Source organism: Aedes aegypti, chromosome 2 (assembly GCF_002204515.2).
Source record: "Aedes aegypti strain LVP_AGWG chromosome 2, AaegL5.0 Primary Assembly, whole genome shotgun sequence".
NCBI classification, from domain to species: Eukaryota; Metazoa; Arthropoda; class Insecta; order Diptera; family Culicidae; genus Aedes; species Aedes aegypti.
Genome location: NC_035108.1, coordinates 118,059,492 through 118,066,462, shown reverse-complemented (window position 1 = coordinate 118,066,462; position 6,971 = coordinate 118,059,492).

Genomic DNA, 6,971 nt, shown 5'->3' with positions numbered 1-6,971 from the left:
GGAATTTCCTTTAAAACATCCTTTCGGAATTTCTTTTAGATTTTTTTCGGAATTTACTTTGCATTTTCCATTTGAATTTCCTTCGGAGTTTCCTCTGGAATTTCCTTGAGAACTTCCATCGGAATTTCCATTGGAATTTCTTTCGGAATTTCCATCGAAATAATCTTCAGATTTTTTTCGGAATTCCTTTTGAAATTTTCTTCGCCATTTCCATCCGAATTTATTTTCGAACATCTCTTAACATTTCCATGAGATTTCCTTTGGAACATCCTTAAGAATTTCTTTCAGAATTTTCTTTGGATTTTCTCTCGGCATTTCTTTGGGAATTTCTATCGGAATTTCCTTCAGAATTTTATTTGAAATTTCCTTCAGAATTTTCTCAGAGATTTCCTTTAGAATTTTCTTTAAAATTTCTTTCACAATTCGGAATTTCCTGTGGATTTTTTTTCTGAATTTTTTTTGGACATGACTTTGGAATTTCCTTCAAAGTTTCCTTTGGAACGTCCTTCGGAATCCAGAATTTCCTTTGGATTTTCCTTCGGCGTTTCCATCGGAATTTCTTTGGAACATACTTCGGAAATTCTTTTAGAATTTTCTTCGGATTTTCCTATGGCATTTCCATCTGAATTTCCTTGAGAACTTCCTTGGGAATTTCCATCGGAATTTTCATTTGGAATTCTCTTCGGAATTTCCTTCGAATTTTCCTTTGGAATTTTCGTCGTAATTTCTTTCAGCATTTCCATCAAAATTTCTTTTGGAACATCCTTCAACATTTTCATCGGAATTTCCTCTGGAACATCCTTTGGAAATTTCTTTTAGTTTTTTTTTCGGAATTTCCTTTGGATTTTCCATTTAAATTTCTTTCGAAGTTTCTTTTGGAATTTCCTTAGGAATTTCCATTGAAATTACCTCCGGATGATTTTTTTTTTCAGATTGTCCTTTGAAATTTTCTTCGGCATTTCCATCGGAATTTCTTTTCGAACATCCTTCAACATTTCCATCGGAATTTCCTTTGGAACATCCCTCGGATTTTTTAAATAATTTTCTTTAGATTTTCCCTCGGCATTTCCTTGGGAATTTCCTTCGGAATTGCCTTCAAAATTTTCTTCGGAATTCCTCTGGAACTTCCATGACTTCTTTCGGAGTTCAGAACTTTCTGTGGAATTTTTATTGGAATTTTCTTCGGAATATCCTTTGGATTTTCCCTCGGCATTTCCATCGAAGTTTCCTTTGGAACATCCTTCGCATTTTCTTTTGGATTTTTTTTGAAAATTACGTTGAATTATCATTTCTATCGGATTTTCCTTTTGAACTTTGTTCCATTGGAATTTCTTTTGAATTTTTCTTCGGCATTTCCATCGGAATTTCCTTTGGAACATGCTTCGGAATTTCTTTGAAATTTTCTTCAAATTTGCCTTCGGCATTTCCATTGGAATTTCCTTTGGAACTGAAGTTCTGAGCGTTCTGAAGAAATTCCAAAAAGAACTGATGAAAACAATTCCTGCGAAATTCTAGGAGAAGTTCTTGGAGGAATTCTTGGGAAAAATCCCTGTGGAAATCCTGGAGGAGTATTTACGGAGTAATTCTTGGTTGAGTTTGGAGGAATTACTGAGGTATTCTTGGAGGAATTTCCGGCATAATTCCTGTAGAAATTCCTTGAAGTGGAGGGATTCCTGAAGGAAAGTTAAAAGGAATCCCTAGCGTAGTACACGGAACAATTTACTTACGGAAGAACTCATAAAGAAATATGTGGAGATAAGGATTTTCCTGAAACATCCAGACAAATGTTTTGGAAGAACTTCATATGGAATGAAATGAATGCATTTCGCGAATAAATTCTGGAATTTCAGAAAAAAAGGTGAATTCGAAGGAACTTCCTAAATGAACTCTCTGGAGGAACTTCCGAAGCAAATTTCAAAGGAAACGCCGAAGAAAGCTTCAAACAAAGTTCCGAAATAAATAAATTTCGTTAGAAATTTTAAAAGAAATTGTTAAAGAATCTCCAAAGCGAATTTCAAAGGAAACTCTGAAGGAAATTCCGTAGCAAATACCCAAGCAAGCTCCAAAGGAAATTCCGAAAGAAATTTCGAAGAAAATTCTAAAGGAAATTTTTTAATGAAATTCCAAAGGTAATTCCTAAGGAGTTTTCCAAACGAAATTCAGAAAGAAATTCTGAAAAAAATCCCCGAAGAAAATTCCGAAGGAAATCCTGATGGAAATTCCGAGGTAAATTCCAAAAGAAATTTTAAAGGAAATTCAAAAATAAAGTCCAATGGAAATTAAAACAAGCATAGCAATTCCGAAGAAATTCCAAAAGACACTCCGAAGGAAATTCTGAAGGCAATTCCAAAAGAAATCGCGATGGAGATTTCTAAGGAAATTGCGTTCAATTGCGAAGGAAACGAATTCAAGCTCTCCAAAGAGAGAATGGAGAGCAAATTTGATAAACAGAGAATTCCAAGTGACATTTGAGGGGCTAATACGACAAACACAATTCGTCGCAAACATTGTTCAAGATTTGCTTAAAAATAGAAAGGGCTTCAGTTCGCAGGATCTAGGTTGGAACGACAGACAGCTGATGAAGATGCTACAGACTTACGCATTGTCACGAAACGCAAGTATCGTCACAAAACGCACATATATATGCACATTTGTTATATATATGGAGATTTTATTTGGGTCACTTTTAAATAACCACCTAGAAAGCTGAAAAATTTACAGAAAACTATTTTTATGGTAGGGATGGTAAGAAATATATGGGACATTTTTAAATTTTGATCAACCCCAAGGATACATGCCTCCGTAATTGACCATATTGTATGAAAAACGACCATAGCGTACTTTAATTTGTCTAGTACTGTGTAAGACAAAATCAAAGGTCTCTGCAACTTTTCTAAGCACGTATTCAACTAACCACAATCTTCAGTTGTTGCTAGGACGTGGCCAGAACAACCTTTGGCTAAGAATGCATCAATCTTTTTAACGACCCAAGTTAAGTTTGAATACTCTGATTGAATAGCGATCGGGAAAGAGGTAACCCTCATTGAACGGTATAGGGATTGACACCTACGATACGTATGGTGTACACTGACATAATGCCGAAAATTTAACCCTGAGACATTTGCAAAGCATTTGGCTTGCTACAACATAAGTTTTAGTTTCTATTCTAAGTATTCACAAATTTAAAAAATTTCAATGGTTATGTGTCGATAGAAATGGAATAATTTGTTGACAAATCCAGAGCGTGGCAAATACCTGTACTTGAAATTTTACTGTTTTCAAGCTTTCCAACGCTATTTTACGTCCAATAGAAAAAACAACATAGTTCGTAGAAGTTGTCCGAATTTTTGGCTTTCCATACAATTTGTATGGAATGAAAAATTGCTGAAAAAACTTCAAACTCGTTTTTCTCAAAAGAAGATTTTTGTTTCTAACCCCTCAATCATCAGAACTTCAAGTCTGAAAGACTTCCTGTAAGAGCTGGTGTTCCTCAATGCAGCATTCTGGGACCAATATTTGTTTGCGGATGACACAGGCCTCTCTGTCAAAGGACGAAGTGTCATCTCTAGTAGATTACAAAAAGGTTTGAATATTTTTTGTTCATGTATGTATGTATGTCCTAGCTTGAGTGAACTGCAATTCCACTTAACAGTACAGTCAATTTTCATTATCAATCTGAATTCAACATACCATTGTATGAAGGGCCAAAATAGGTTGTGGCGGACCCGTAAGCAGAGACACTAACGCGAAACCCGCGGGAAATAGAGAATCTCCTTCCAATAATACACGCAAACAAATTTTGTAGTATAATCTACTGAATCCATGGTAGAATTAAGAACTGCACCAAAGATTTTCAACCGACTACAAAAATCTGTTAAGTTTACTAAAATCTGGTAAAAATCACTGACCAGTGCATTAAAAGTGACCATGTCCATCGTAGTCTCGATTACATAGCATTGTATTTCAATCCGTGACACTCACCTTACAACACAGGGTGGTCAAAAGTACAATGCCAAACTTGTCAAATCACGAATGTTTCTAGTCATAAATGCTGCAACTGTGGTTAATTAAACCGAAAATATTTTCTTGTGTGGTGATGTTGACTATGTTCTGGTAGAGTTAACAGTTTAGTGTAGTCGGTTGAAAATCGTTGGTGCAGTTCTTAATTTTACCATGGATTCAGTAGTTTCTTCTATAAAATTCATTCCAGTGTATGATCCAACGGAAAGTAGGGAGTGGATCCTATTATTGGCACTTTTGATTCACTTCGGAATTGTTTTTTTTTAAGGCTACTGTGCTCATATTTTTCCACAAATTGCGTCATTTTGAAGTGCTTCATATTGCAAAGTTTTAGACAATTCGACCGAGAAAAACCCCCGATGCCAAAGTTAATCATCGAAGTGCCTAAGTAGCTCTGCACCCTATAATGAAATTTGCAATATCTGTCAAGTTTTCCACGGGATGGTTTGATATAAGAAGGGCGCGTCAAATACCGTAAATTCGGGTGAAATTGATCAGTAGGGTGAAATTGATCACTGTGTCACACGATTTTATTTCTCTCTAATAGAGCACATAAATCAATGCAACCTAAATTAAATGAACGTTGTTTGTCTAACCTATTGTCGAATTGTATGTTTTGAAGTTTTTTTTTGTGTTATAGATTGTTTATTTCTAGAAAAATAATGTAAAATTCAATAATCGTGTTCGGTGTGGTATTGGTAGACATCAATATACTTCTAGTTTTAAACAAGTATTTGGGCATGGTGCCATCCTGAAAATTTGTATGGATGCTTGAAATTTGTCCCCGAAACAGATTTTATCATCGAAATTCTCATTTTGTGGAAATAACTGAATTCTTGATAGATATCAGAAGATTCTTTCGGAAATTGCCTACATTTAGGCGTTTTCGGTGGCATTCTTGAAAATTAATTGATTATGATTTCCATAAATCTTGCATTGTTAAGAATTTAGCTAGCATATTTGGATTCAGGTAGCCCAAATTTAACAAGTAAAGTTGTTTCCAAACCTAACAACAATTGATTTGGCTAGTGATCAATTTCACCCTTGATTTTTTATTTAAGAGATGATTTTCAGCACTAAAATCACATTTGTATGCAAATTTCAGTATATGCGGCTATGAGGCTCACCGTCGTACTTGTTTTCCTGTATTCAGTTGTTTGGCATTGTCAACATAATAGGAAATGGCTAAAATATTAACGTCCCATAAAAAAATATAAAATTTACATAAAAAATGCAAAATTTGCCAGTAAAGAAACAAGGGTAAAATCAACAGAATAGTTAAAAATTTCCATAAATAAATAAAGAAGTGCATAGAAAAAACAAAATTTTCCATAAATAAAAAAATTATGAGCAATAAATAGATTCAAAAGTGCAGTAGAATCGACAATAATCTCACTAAAAAATGTCGAATTTTCCATTTAAAAACCTCAAAATGTCCCTATTTTCTTCACAAAAAGCAAGAAATAATTATAAATTTTCCACAAAAAAAGCCAAAATTTGCAATAAATAAATAATAATTCGCCCACAATAAATCAAAAATTTCCATTCAAAAAATCAAAGATAGCAATAGCAGTAAATGCAAAGTTGCAATAAACAAACCCAACTGAGCAATTCAAAATGACAATCAATACATGAAAATGTTGTAGAAAATTCCAATATTAAAGTAAAACTTTCCATAAAAATAACGTAATTTTCCAATAATGAGTAATAATGTGTGTAATGGATTTCATAAATTTTCAGTCAAACTGAAGCATTGTTTTCACAATTGGAGCTAATTAGTCGTCGTATGTAGATGTAGTAATTGCATTTTAGAGTTCGACAATTAATTACGTAAGAATTTAGGGGAGGGGAGAGTGGGGAGATTGGCCGGGTTTGAAAAAAAAATATTTCTTGCCATATAGAAAAAAATAATGTTTCATACAAAAAATCATACATGGAGGGGAGGCGAGGTTTCGAAAAATCACAAAAAAATGTTTTTTAATACACCCCATCGTTAGGCGCTACAATTTTAATTATTTCGGCAAAGTTGAAATGAAACATGAAGTGGGTGATGAGGTACAAAAGTAGCGTTACAGCATGCTTAACCATATTTGTAGTACTGAGACAACCCACTAGATCTTAAAATGAACCTATTAGAAGATACTTTAAAAAGCGTTATGTTCGTATGCAAAAAAAAAAAAAATATTTAGGAAAAAACTCATCAATCGAAGTATACACATTTCTGCAACTGCTGTGGGTAGTTACTTTACTGATGCTTAGTTTGTAAACACCAGTTCCCTAGCTGGTGGGGCATGAGAGCATAAGCTTCTATCATCAATGTAGTTGGACATAACCCAAGCAGTGACATAAGTGATCCTAATATTGGAAGATTAGATATCCCATGTTCCATGTTTCATTTCAACTTTGCCGAAATAAGTAAAATTGTAGCGCCTAACGATGGGGTGTATTAAAAAACATTTTTTTTGTGATTTTTCGAAACCTCGCCTCCCCTCCATGTATGATTTTTTGTATGAAACATTATTTTTTTCTATATGGCAAGAAATATTTTTTCAAACCCGGCCAATCTCCCCGCTCTCCCCTCCCCTAAATTTTTACGTAATTAATTATCAAACTCTAAAATGCAATTTCTACATCTACATACAGTATTGGACAAAACATTTGCAACTTTTTCGATTTTCCATACAAAATGACCAACTTTGGTAAGTTAGATCTCAGTTATTTATGGACCGATTCGAATGAAACTTTTACAGAACATCAGATGTAACTTGAATTTTAACATAAATTTTTTAATAATTTTTCCAATCACGAGTTTATACGTAATAACGATTTGACTAAAGTGTAATTTTCGACGAAAAATTCAAAACTTATTATCTCAAAATCTGATAGCCTAACACAAAAACTGTCTTCAGCAAACTTATTCATCTCGTCAAAATCTACAACTTTGCTGAACA